Consider the following 14777-nt stretch of genomic DNA (forward strand, 5'->3'; position numbering starts at 1 on the left):
GGACCAGGAAGTATTAGTAAAGAGACTTATGTTACAGAAGATGCCAGTTCCTTGTGTCACACAGCTCAGTGTGAACTTAGTAGCTGAGCTCCCTAAAAGGTAACACTATTACCTTAGTTCCTGTAAAACTCTGCTCTTTTGCTACCCAGTCTGGATTACAGTTGAGTTACCAGTTATATCCAGTATTCTACAATCTCATCTTAAAGACACAGCCAGTATTCTTCAGTCTCGTCTTAAAGACAAAGCTGCAGTATTCTTCAGTCTCGTCTTACAGACACAGCAGCAATATTCTTCAGCCTCATCTTAAAGACACAGCTGCAGTATTCTTCAGCCTCATCTTAAAGTCACCATACAAACAAAAGAGATGATGACACTGCGCTAAAGGAAGGCAAGTTCACCCAGAAATTCTGCTGAAGGGAGTGAAGTCACTACCTAACTCCACTAATAGAAATTCAAAGAAATACAGAACAGGGTTTCCCCAGCGCAAATCATGGGATAATAAACACTAAAATACTCCGATTATCAAAACATATATATGTTCTTTATTAAAGGGGAGATATAAGTATTAGTACGAATTGCATATAACAAGCATTAAAAAAAAAATCCAAGTGAAAACAGCCTATTACCGGTAGACAAAGACAAGGACAAACTATAAATAACATATATGTATGTGTATATAATGGTCAATTACCACAAGTTACTCAGTTCTTGCAGAAAGATATGCACTCTATATATCAGCTGCCACAAAAAAGGGGGGATGCGCTTTTTAGCGACTTACTACCTCTCCTATAGGGATCAGTCACGCCAATGTAAAAACTCTACATACGGTGATCTTCAGAGATATAAATGGATGTTCCACATCTAATGCTTTTCCAGAAGGCACTGAATGGTATACAGTCAGGGCGGTCAGACCGTACTGATGACGTGACAAGTCTTTAAAGATGCAGCCTCACAGTAAAAGTACAATTGTGGCTGTACAGTACCTAATTTTGACTTCTCCACAAACAGATCCAGTGTATGCTGTCCGTGCTGAAGGTATCCCTGAGGTGGATCTGATACAGAGTCCACCGGCAGATTCCCTTACACGCCGCTCTTAGTGCTAAGCTGCGTTGTAAGGGATTGATGTGCTCTGTGCTCAACGCGTTTCACCTTAGTCAGGCTTCATCAGGATTGCATATCTGCAACAATTGTACTTTTACTGAGAGGCTGCATCTTTAAAGAGTAACTTGTGGTAATTGACCATTATATACACATACATATATGTTATTTGTAGTTTGTCCTTGTCTTTGTCTACCGGTAATAGGCTGTTTTCACTTGGAATTTTTTTTTAAATGCTTGTTATATGCAATTCGTACTAATACTTATATCTCCCCTTTAATAAAGAACATATATATGTTTTGATAATCAGAGTATTTTAGTGTTTATTATCCCATGATTTGCGCTGGGGAAACCCTGTTCTGTATTTCTCATCTTAAAGTCACAGCTACAGTCTTCAGTTCTTCAGCCTTGTCTTAAAGTCACAGCTACAGTCTTCAGTTCTTCTTCAGCCTCGTCTTAAAGCCACAGCCACAGTCATTGTTCTACACACAGTTGCGTTTCCAGTTATATCCGGTACCAGCCTGGATTACAGTTGCATACCAGTTATACCGGTACCCAGCCCGTTCACAGTGCAGTTCTCAGTCTCACCGGTAACCAGCCTGGTTCTCAATCTCACCAGTAGTCCTGTTCAACGTCATCTGCTCTCCTCCCAGTTCTGCACAACTCTACAGAACCTATTTCATAGTAACCTTGAGTGCACAAATACCTACACCTGTGACAGTATATCTAGTTCGTTCTCACCAATAAATTCACCATCAGGGTCAGGATATAGCTCCCTCTGCCGAGGCCCGGGTTCGACTCCCGGTCAGGGATTGCTCCTTGAGCTCTTCATCTCACTGATTCCCACAGACCAATCAATATACAAACAGTCCTCCAGTTACCTGCATGGACATCACATACATACCGGGTTCACAAAAACCACAGGCATGACAATTCACTAATGAAGTTGTAGCAGTGGAGGCTTGATGAACCAATAATATACAGTTAGTCACAACAAAATGGCTACTTCTTGGAGTGCAATGTTATAAATTGCATATTTGCACAGCGTGGCCACAATTATGTGAACACCTGCCACTTTGACCTCTTCTTTATGATCTTATGGAGAAGAGGCCCTGAAAGATAAAATCCCATTGGAATTACAAAGAGGAACATAATGGATGTGGAGGGGTGGGGGTAATTACATTTAATATGGACAATGCTACTTTTGTATTTATTAATAAAAATTTCAAAACATTCTCTCTGATATATAAATATATATGACTTTTAATTATTGTCAATAATATGTATATAGGAATTTTATTACATGACAAAAAAAATGCAACATAAGATGCAAAAATGTGTTTTTCATGGGTAACTGCAACATAAAATGTCTTTTTTTTCTTGTGTAAATAGTGAGTAATACTGTGAAAAGCTCATTTGACTTTATACATCTTAAAATATTACACAGATCACAAATACAGATATATATTACACAGATCACAAATAAATAGAAGAATGCTCCAGATATCATCCTTCATGCATTGATTGTGATAGTATTCTGTGTTGTCAGTGCATGCGATAAAAATATTTAGCGCAGGGGTTGTATGATAAAATGGTTCTTTTATTAAGTCTGACAGACAGTAATATTGAGAAAGCATCACTTCTTCAATAAATAATTTATCAAGAAGAGCTCAGTTACTAATAACACAAACTATAATACATTCAGTTACTATACACATACACAAACTATAACACTGTTCAGTTACTAATAACACAAACTATAATACATTCAGTTACTATACACAAACACAAACTATAACACTGTTCAGTTACTAATAACATAAACTATAACACATTTAGTTATTATACACAGACACAAACTATAACACTGTTCAGTTACTAATAACATAAACTATAACACATTCTGTTATTATACACAGACACAAACTATAACACTGTTCAGTTACTAATAACACAAACTATAATACATACAGTTATTATACACAAACAAACTGTAACACTGTTCAGTTACAATGAGAAAGAATTGAAGGTGACTATAGAGTGCGCAATAAGATCCAGAGGTCAGCCCAGTGAAAGTATAAATGAAGTTTCACCTACTTCACAAAATTTCATAGTATTATATAGATAATATACTCCACTTAGGCGCTCCCTGGATTTAACATGAAGATGGATCACACCTATATGATATATGTCCTTAATGGCAACAGCCGTTCAGGTACATAAAAAGAAAAAAAGAAACGAAAAGGACACAATAGTGTAGAATGCTTTTGTCAGATGGCACTGAATTCTATTTTCAATACATCTCACTCACAAGACTCCAAATGGTTTAGGGCACATCTTGGTATCTTTAAAAATATCCAGCTCCACAGAATTCCGAGAGCTCAATAACCAGCCTCTTCCAATGTACATATAACAAGAAGAGGAAGGAAAAATAGTGCAATACACTCTTGAACAAACGGATATTTATTTTTACACTGATGCACTCACATGTTAGACAAATAAAACAGGCATATCTCAAATCGATATTCTCCTTCCCAAATAACACCCCACTGGATTGCTGAGATGGTATTAGCAGCAGGTATAGTCAGAGTCCCGGTAACTCACGGCTTTCCTTCCAGGAGGTGGATGAGGTGGATGAGGGATGTAGAGGAAATCATCAGGATACACAGCACAATCCCGCCTAACGCGTTTCGGATGTAACCTTTCTCAAAAGCGGATTCCGCCATTAAGGACATATATCATATAGGTGTGATCCATCTTCATGTTAAATCCAGGGAGCGCCTAAGTGGAGTATATTATCTATATAATACTGTTCAGTTACTAATAACATAAACTATAACAGACACAAACTATAACACTGTTCAGTTACTAATAACACAAACTAAATTCTAAATACCAAAGGGAAGCGTAATGTAGTAAGAACATATTTAGATACGATATATATCACTTGGATTTCCTCACATTCTGCTTAACTAAAATGACACTAACATGTAATATGTGTGAATAAATGGAAGATATCCTATTTAGTACAATAGATTACATTATTATTATTTATTATTATCCTTTATTTATATGGCGGCACAAGGGATCAGCATCGCCCAATTACAGAGTACATAAACAAAATAATCAAAACAGTAAAATAGTGACTTAAGGCCCGAACACACTGGCCGATATATCGTCCGTTCTCTTGAATGGACGATATATCGCGGGTCTGTCGGCTAGTGTGTACGGTCGATACATCTGTGAACTCCGTCGTTCACAGATGTATCACGTCGGCCCTGCAGCACAACCGATGGCCAATATATCTACTGATATATTGGCGCGTCGCTGTGTGTGTACGGGGCGGTTGGCCGACCGCCCGTACACATGCTGCTGCAGCTGGCGGTGTTTGACAGCTGAACTGGGCGGGCGTGTGTACAAAGTTAGGATACAGAAAATACAAGCCTAAGAGAGAACTCGGCGGGCGTGTGTACAAAGATAGGATACAGAAAATACAAGCCTAAGAGAGAACTGGGCGGGCGTGTGTACAAAGTTAGGATACAGAAAATACAAGCCTAAGAGCTTTTGTAATTTTTTTCAACACAGCCGTGTAATACTGTAATATAACAACTAGCAGCTGATTGGTACTTTGGGGTCTATGTACTAAGCCATGGATGGAGATAAAGTGGACGGAGATAAAGTACCAGCCAATCAGCCCCTAACTGCCACAGTACAGGCTGGGTTTGAAAAATGACAGTTATAATCCGATTGGCTGGTACTTTATATTTCGTGTTTTAGCCGTTTTTAAGGGTGTTTGAACTCGAATGGTATCGGGTGCATTTTACTGCAACTTTTTGAATCCTGATACGGTCATTTACTAATCTGCCGAGTTTGCAACATTCGTCTTTTCCGATGTCGATGTGATTCGTAATGTCAGGCAGTGTTTTACGGGAGTGATAAGTAAAACACTGTCTGACAAAACACAAGGAATCCCGGCCGGATCTGTGAGATCCGTGCAGGGCTTTATTGTGCACCTTTAAAAATAAATAAAGAAAGTGTTAAAATAAAAAAATAAAAATTGCGCGGGGTCGCCCCTCCTAAGCACAACCAGCCTGGTTGCAAAAATATGGGGAAAAAATTGACAGGGGTTCCCCCATATTTTAACAACCAGCACCGGGCTCTGCACCTGGTCCTGGTGCCAAAAATCCGGAGGACAAAAAGCGTAGGGGTCCCCCGTATTTTTAACACCAGCACCGGGCTCCACTAGTCAGAGAGATATTGCCACAGCCGGGGGACATTTTTATATAGGTCCCTGTGGCCCTGGCATTAAATCACTAACTAGTCATCCCTGGAGGAGTGGGGACCCCTTAAATCAAGGGGTCCCCCCCCTCCAGCTACCCAAGGGCCAGGGGTGAAGCCCGAGGCTGTCCCCCCCATCCAAGGGCTGCGGATGGGGGGCTGAAAGCCATGTGTAAAAAAAGAATATTGTTATTTGTAGCAGTACTACAAGTCCCAGCAAGCCTCCCCAGCATGCTGGTACTTGGAGAACCACAAGTACCAGCATGCGGGGGGGAACGGGCCCGCTGGTACCGGTAGTAGTACTACTACAAAAAAAATACCCAAATAAAAACAGAACTCACACACCTTGAAAGTAAAACTTTATTACATACATGCACACCTACATTCACACATACTTACCGATGTTCACACGAGGGTCGGTTCACTTCTCCAAGTAGAATCCATGGGGTACCTGTGAATAAGATTATACTCACAAAAATCCAGTGTAGATCTGTCCTCTTCTGAGCTTGTAATCCACATACTTGGCAAAAAAAACAAACCGAAAAACCCGAACCACGCACTGAAAGGGGTCCAATGTTTACACATGGGACCCCTTTCCCCGACAACCAAGACCCCCCGTGACTCCTGTCACAGAGGGTCCCTTCAGCCAATCAGGGAGCGCCACGTCTTGGCACTCTCCTGATTGCCTGTGCGCTCCTGAGCTGTCAGTCAGGCTGCGCACGGCAGAGATACAATGTAGCGCATAGGCGCTAGATTGTATCCAATGGTGGGAACTTTGCGGTCAGCGGTGAGGTTACTCACGGTCAATTCTGCCACTCACTGACCCCATAATAATTAACCATAATCCTTCAATTACAATGGCTACACCCTATACTTCAACAGCATAGGCTTAAGTTGGGTACACACCTATGCAATCGTTGGCCTGTTCTCCTGATATTCGGTGATTGGGCCAACCATTGTATATGTATGTACGCTGTACTGTTGCAAGAGCCTTAGATGAGAAACGGTCTTTAATGCTCCTGTAATAGCAGGGATCGGGAGATCGCATCTCATGTACTGTTTAATAGTTGTTGGTCCATCTTCCCGATCCCATAGAAGCCCATACACACTGAGCTATTTTAGCACAGTGTGTACGGTGGATGCAAAGCTGGGGTCAAACTGCTCTGCTGATTGGGCGCATTCACCCAATCAGAAGAGTAAAAGGGTGTACTCAGTTCTACTCAGCCTTCTGTTATCTTAAGACAAGTGATGGAAGTGAGAAGTATCACAGTGCTGGACAATTGGAGCTTCTCAATGACCTGGAGTATTATACTAATACTAGACTGAACATAAAGTGTGTAGACCTTTATATTTTATCGTGTATATAAAAGCCTGATGGTGTTTGATCTTGAGCGCAAAAACCAATGGGCAGCCTAGTTAAATGGATCAATAGTGAGTGTCCCTCCAATACACTCGTGAAATTCTGAACAAAAGGTTAGGGTTATGAACCCACTATACCAGGCGCCACCTACACCATATGTGATATTCACTCAATTCGTGAAAACAATCATAGAATATACATTCCTCATATGCATCAATCTTCTTATTGTTCCAAGATTTCAGACAGCGTCATCAGTCCAGCATATGAAAAACAGAATAAATTCCCATGTGTAGTATGTCTAGTTTAATACATAGATAACAACATATATGGGATAAAAACATGCAAACAAACAGAATCCCTTTACAATTCCAGTGTATTGTCCCCCGAGAGCTAAAACAATTACCAAGTACCGTGGAGAACTGGTGGTAAAACAGTTCTCAAACAGATGTTGTTATATCATTCAGAGCCAATCCACCCGGGTGGATATGCTTCGGATGTATCACTGGTTACCGCTCGATGCTCTCAAGGCACGTCTGGAATCCTAGGGTCCACAACACTCGTATAGCCAACGCGTTTCAACCCGTGCATCCGGGTCTTTTTCAAGGCAGTATTATACTAATACTAGACTGAACATAAAGTGTGTAGACCTTTATATTTTATCTTATCAAAGCGAATTTCACAAAAACCAAAATCTATAGTTTTTGAGAATTATTGCAAATTTTGATCTAGCTGTACAAACTACAGTATGTCATCATTAAAGGGTTAAACCAGGGATGGGGAACCTTCAGCCCTCTTGCTGTTGCTGAACTACATATACCAGCATGCACTGCAGTAGTTTTGCAATTTGGTCATGCTAAAACTGTTGCAGGGCATGCTGGGATATGTAGTTCAACAACAGCTGGAAGGCCAAAGGTTCCCCATTCCTGGGTTAAACAAATAGTTGCAAGAATTAATTAACCTTGTCCACGGTGATCATGTAAGGTTTGGAAGTAATTCTTTAACTTTGATTGCTGGAAAAAGCAAAGAAAACTTGACTAAAGGAAAAACTAGCAACTTCCTTGTAGCATTGCACAGACATTGTACAGAATCCGGGAGACTTGCCAGGTCCGAGTCATTGCAGTTAATTGTCAGATTTCTCTTAACGCTGAATCATTTCAAATGTCACTATAATAAATACATACCCATATTTCCAACGTCTGTACCATTTGTGCTTGATTAAGAACCTAGCAAGCATGTAAACAGAACTACTGTATGTTTTGCTATTAAAAAGACCTATTTCCGTCCTTTGCTTTCACAGAGAACTTGTGAAATATGGATTTTTTGGTGGTAAGTATAACACTATGTATATTTCCATTAATTAAAGCTAACGTTAGAAGATATTTCCTGTTTATAATGCAATATGTTTTGTCTTTATATGTTTTCTGGCATGCATTTTTAATATTCTGCAGATTGAGAGATCATTCTTTTGTTACTTTTATACGTAAAGCTTGCTTGGTTTATTTTAACTAAAAATCTTTATTTGGTTTTAGCATTTTTGACAAATGACTAGAAGCATGTATTGCCCTTATCCATTGGTCTAGCTACAGTATATGCACTTTATAAACAGGGTTTGACTTCACAACACATATTTGAAAATACACTTTGACTTATAAATATTTTTCTATATGTTCTGTATTCAACAAATTGCTGTATATATGATGTCTTAGAAATTCAGGAGAGGGGGTAATTGTTGTCACATGGATTTCTCTTACTCATTTCTTATGTCACCCATAAATAGTGATGTGGTGGTCATTTTTCTGATGAAATATAGCATTTTTTACCATCTGTGATTTGCTGTCATAGACGGATAGAGTGCAATTTTTTTTTGAGTGGCCCCAATCCATAGCTATGGTTAATGCAGTTGGTAGCAAAATGAGCATATAAAAGTACAAATAAAAATAGCATATTTCTGCACATACTGTAAGCAGAACTGTATACACCTTGTGATACATGCACAATATAGGCTTAATATACAACAATTCAATATCATCTGTGTAGACTTGCACCTGCCTGTAGAAAAATGCAAAATATATGACTCCTATGTAATAGCTATATACTGTATGCGTGCTGGTCTGTATGAACTTTAATTACATAAACATACCAGTATCCCTGTATTTGCATAAACACACCCCTTTGAACTTTTGCTACACGAGAATGCCCCTTCCTATCATTGTTCCGCCTCGTTAGTCATAAGCTTTGAGATGAACAAAATGTGTGCAAGTAAGAATATATCTCTGAGTGCATTTCTTAGCAGCTTGTGGTTAGCTGTCAAATGGTAGAACACATCTTACTTGCTGATGATAGATGATCTGTCTTTGTCAATGCAGGTTAAAGTCAAGGATCTATAGGAAACAGAAAATGTAATTGTGAAAATATAAATATATATATATATATATATATAGCAACACAATTTTTGGGAGGCACTGCATGCTTTCAACGTTTCAGGTGCACTTTATTAGCACCTTTCGTCGGGATCCTGACGAAAGGTGCTAATGAAGTGCACCTGAAACGTTGAAAGCATGCAGTTGTAGCTGTGGAAATTATTTACAAAGCCGAGGAGTGCCTCTCAAAAATTGTGTTGCTGTACTTTGTGCCCTAGAGGTTCGGAGGGGGCACCCAGGTACTATCTGTTACTGTTTTATGGAGTGCCGGCCAAAATTGCTGGATTATATATATATATATATATATATATATATATATAGTTGATCAAAGGTGCGGCACTCAAGCTAAATCTTCATTTTGAACCTTTGATCAAGTATTATCATTCACCTGTGAGGGCACCGGCATGGTTATTTGGATTGTGCTGGGAGTGCTGGACCTTCGTTGTCATATATATATATATATATATATATGTACAAAATAGAGAATTCAGCACTCACCATAGCAAGCTCACTTGTCCTCACAACATCAATAAATAAATGATGGGGGTTTAGTTGGTGGATTGGCCAATGCACGGAAGCCTGCATACCGATTTTCAAGGTACCCCACCTTCATGCAGGTCCTACACTATCACAAAGCCTAAAGAATTAAAACCTGGCAACTGTATCACATATAATATAACTGCAAATATGCCCACTAGGTTTAATGTATGCCTGCCACATATCTAGTGGCTTTTAAAGGCATACTAGTCACCTGACACAGCCGATAAATTACTAAGGAGCAGCTGACACAGGTTTAGAACAATTAAGATTACACAGGGGTGCATGAAAAGGCCTGTGACCATGGTTAATAAGAGTTAACCAAAGATTAACCCCAAAATATACAAACAAATATAGAAAACCACAGCACTCGCCACCCCAGAAGCGGGGTGCAGTGTCTGCACTCACCACTCATAGGGTGGGGTGCATGCAGCCCATGGCCACCTACCCAAATACATACAAAATAGAGAATTCAGCACTCACCATAGCAAGCTCACTTGTCCTCACAACATCAATAAATAAATGATGGGGGTTTAGTTGGTGGATTGGCCAATGCACGGAAGCCTGCATACCGATTTTCAAGGTACCCCACCTTCATGCAGGTCCTACACTATCACAAAGCCTAAAGAATTAAAACCTGGCAACTGTATCACATATAATATAACTGCAAATATGCCCACTAGGTTTAATGTATGCCTGCCACATATCTAGTGGCTTTTAAAGGCATACTAGTCACCTGACACAGCCGATAAATTACTAAGGAGCAGCTGACACAGGTTTAGAACAATTAAGATTACACAGGGGTGCATGAAAAGGCCTGTGACCATGGTTAATAAGAGTTAACCAAAGATTAACCCCAAAATATACAAACAAATATAGAAAACCACAGCACTCGCCACCCCAGAAGCGGGGTGCAGTGTCTGCACTCACCACTCATAGGGTGGGGTGCATGCAGCCCATGGCCACCTACCCAAATACATACAAAATAGAGAATTCAGCACTCACCATAGCAAGCTCACTTGTCCTCACAACATCAATAAATAAATGATGGGGGTTTAGTTGGTGGATTGGCCAATGCACGGAAGCCTGCATACCGATTTTCAAGGTTCCCCACCTTCATGCAGGTCCTACACTATCACAAAGCCTAAAGAATTAAAACCTGGCAACTGTATCACATATAATATAACTGCAAATATGCCCACTAGGTTTAATGTATGCCTGCCACATATCTAGTGGCTTTTAAAGGCATACTAGTCACCTGACACAGCTGTCAGGCTGTGTCAGGTGACTAGTATGCCTTTAAAAGCCACTAGATATGTGGCAGGCATACATTAAACCTAGTGGGCATATTTGCAGTTATATTATATGTGATACAGTTGCCAGGTTTTAATTCTTTAGGCTTTGTGATAGTGTAGGACCTGCATGAAGGTGGGGTACCTTGAAAATCGGTATGCAGGCTTCCGTGCATTGGCCAATCCACCAACTAAACCCCCATCATTTATTTATTGATGTTGTGAGGACAAGTGAGCTTGCTATGGTGAGTGCTGAATTCTCTATTTTGTATGTATTTGGGTAGGTGGCCATGGGCTGCATGCACCCCACCCTATGAGTGGTGAGTGCAGACACTGCACCCCGCTTCTGGGGTGGCGAGTGCTGTGGTTTTCTATATTTGTTTGTATATATATATGTATATATATCATATATATATATCTATATCATATATATATATATATATATATATATATATATATACTTTGGATCTGGAGACCAGTACACAATATTGCTGCATTTACCCCCCCAAAAAAGGATTTTCCATGAATTTTAGATAATGATCCATTAGTTGGATGTTGCTCACCTATGGACAAACAACATTTGGTCTTCTATTATCCTATTCAATTTGATTTTATACCATTCTGTGGCTGTAAATCCTTCAATTGGACAAAAGTATTATCTTATACTTACCTCATAGATGGACTTCGATACCTACCCCTGAAGAAGTCCTTTTAGGATGACATGTATAGGGTTTTTTTCAGTTTAAAGTTCACAGTCCAAATTCAGTGAGGATCCTTCCCTGAGCTCACACCTGAACAAGGTGGAGGAAGGTTACCATAATACACTCTTCTGTATTGATTGTGACCAACTGAAACTTTTTATGCATGTAAAATCATTACTTTATTTTACTAAGCTTACTAAAAAAAATTTTTAATTAAAAATAAATTGGTATCTTTTACTAATTGGCCATTTGGCTCTTTCTTTTGGGTGATCATCTGGTGAGAGTGTATTTTTACAGGATTGCGTTTTAGACCATTGCTGGACTACAATTGTCAGAATTATCGGACTATAGTCAGAATAAAAACAAGAAGAACCTTGAATACAGTATAAGAAGGTTCATATTCACCATTCAAGTAAATCTAGTGTATTGATAGTCATTCTAATGTGAATATTGAAAATAAGATACAATCTAATTATAGATTAGCGCATTCTGGAATTGTTTTCTTTCTCTCTCTCTCTCTCTCTCTCTCTCTCTATCTATATATCATGTACACATATATTATTATTATTATAATAATAAAAATAATAATAATAATAATTATTATTATTATTACTACTACTTAGTTCACACTGGATTAATTAAGAAAAATATCTTATGTTTGTAATAAATTAGTAAAAGAGGGCTTAAACACTTGCCTGGCATGGTTGCATGTGATGTGTCCAGAGGCAGGAGTACATTACCAGACCAGGTCGCATCACACGCTACCCGCTGCCACCCCCGGCATCCGGTGAATCATATTCTGGGGAGGGGAATTGTGTTGCTCTCCCAGCACAATTTACCTGATCTCTGCATGTGCAAAGATCAGCTGCAGCAGGGGGGACTGATCATCATTAACCACTGACACACACTCCGCTGCGCTTTGCATGGGGATGGGGGAATTATATACCCATGCAGGGTTGGGGAGTAACCCCCAAGGGGTCTTATGTATATTTGCACTTGTGATGCATAAACATTGCATTACCTAGTCGTGAAGTGCAGTAATGAAGAGCCTGGCTACATCTGTACATCCATGTAATAGGGAATACAGATTGTAACCTGTACTGGGGCAGGGGCTGAGGTGAATGCCTGAAATATTATCTGTTAAGTAGTGCATAAAATGTGTGTACTATATAAATAACTGTTAATAAATGATAAATACATTTGTGAATACCTTAATTATATAATATACGTGCACTACCTGGAGTGTGCAAACTTATTATTATTATTATAATTATTATTATTTTATCATAATAATCACTTATTTATATTGCACCTCAAGAGTTCCTCTGTTGGGAGGAGAAGGGTTAATCATCACCTTAGCAATTTGGGCTGCTGGTAGTGTGGGGGGAGATGAGCCTGAAAATGTAAAGGGTGGTGTATTGGGTTAGAGCTTACCAGGTGAGTGTAAGGAGTTTAAATTGGTTTCTGGTGGTAATGGATAGGTAGTGAAAGGCCTGGTGGGCAGGGGAGGCTGAAGCAGTTTGTTCGAAGAGGAAGACGTATTGAGCAAAAGCATTAAGGACAGATTGGAATGGAAATAGGTGGAAGCCAGGAAGGCCAAATAAGAGGAGGTTGCAGTAGTCCAATCTTATCTTCACTTTATCACATTCATATTCTCCAACTCCCTTCTTGACTTTCTTCAAACTGGTTTCTGACACCTTCTCTATACTGAATCTTCCCTTAACAAGGTCATCAATGACTTTTCACTAATAAATCCCCGGATCACTTCTTTATCTCTTCATCATCCTTTATCTGACTGCCACCTTTAACACAGTTGAACAACCTCTCCTCCATCACACTTTCCACTCCATCAGCATCCATGACTCAGTCCTCTTGTGTTTCACCTTGTACCACACCAACTGCTTCTTATCAGTTTCTGGCTCTGACTCCATCTACCAATGACTTCCTCTAACTGTTAGGATCTGTTCATAATAACTGTCTATTTTTACCCCTTCCTTGGAATTCTCATAATTTCCTTTGGCCTTCAATGACCCAGAAATCTACCTCTACCATTCTCCTATTGGATTTTCCGGTGCTTCCTGATGTTTTCCCCACTAAGTAGCCTTATAAGATGGATCAAGATTTTCTAAAACTAAATATCTCTAAAACAGTATCATCATCAGCATTACCATCATTATCTTTTCCCATTGAAGGGTGCCTACTCTCCCACTCTTTCCTCTTCTCAAACAAAACATCTCCTCTTTTAACCAAATCAAAGGTCTGCGGGTCACCCTTGACTCTGTCCTTTCTCTCTCTCCACACATTCTGTCCTTCTCCAAAACCTGCCATTTCCGTCTCCTCAATATTTCCAGAATCAATTCCTTCCTCACTCCAGAATCTACTAGAACACTCATTCCGCCCTCATCATTTTTCACCTAGATTTCTGTAATCTACTCATCTCTGGATTTATCTTCCTTTAGTCTATCCTTAACTCTTTTGGGCATGTCATTTTCCACTTTCATTACTCTATAAATATGCATATTTATGCTTCTGTACAACTTGCATAGCCTGCTGTTGTTTCAGCACATAGTTCTGCCTATTAAAAAACAGTCACTTATACATCTGAAATGTGTTTGATTCGAAGTCAAATATGCTTTCTTACACCTGGTTTCAGAGTATGTGCTGTGCAAAAACAAACAATATTTGATGCATATACAGAATTAAGAGAAAGAGCATGAGAAAGAAAGAAAGAAATCCTGTTAATTTCCCTATAGAATCTAGAGAATGATTATTTAAAGTGCAATTTGTTTATTATTTTTCCTTAATATGTTTCATCCACTAATCACTGCTACAGTATGCTCTTAATAATAGAATGCTTGTGGTGATATTTAATCTGTTACACAGTTTGAAAGGTAATCAGGAACCGTACCCTAAAGTGTCAAGTGTTAAATGGAAATCTAACTTGGACACTATATATATATATATATATATATATATATATATATAAAGAAAGAATATGGCCACCAGCGACCACTGCTGTCAGGTGTAAAGGAACATATGAAAATATTCGAAATTTCTCAATAAAATATATATAAATTTAATCTACATAAAA

General features: G+C 39.1%; 1 long non-coding RNA gene across 1 annotated transcript in view; it reads left to right on the plus strand.

Moving 5' to 3' along the window:
* The first annotated feature begins 7961 nt into the window (after positions 1–7961).
* Positions 7962–14777, plus strand: part of LOC134979894 (uncharacterized) — a 50803-nt gene continuing 43987 nt past the window's right edge. The window contains exon 1 of the long non-coding RNA XR_010190295.1: positions 7962–8062. This is a non-coding gene — a long non-coding RNA (uncharacterized LOC134979894). The remainder of the gene's footprint in view (positions 8063–14777) is intronic.

This window comes from Pseudophryne corroboree, chromosome 12, assembly GCF_028390025.1.
Source record: "Pseudophryne corroboree isolate aPseCor3 chromosome 12, aPseCor3.hap2, whole genome shotgun sequence".
In the NCBI taxonomy this organism is placed as follows: Eukaryota; Metazoa; Chordata; class Amphibia; order Anura; family Myobatrachidae; genus Pseudophryne; species Pseudophryne corroboree.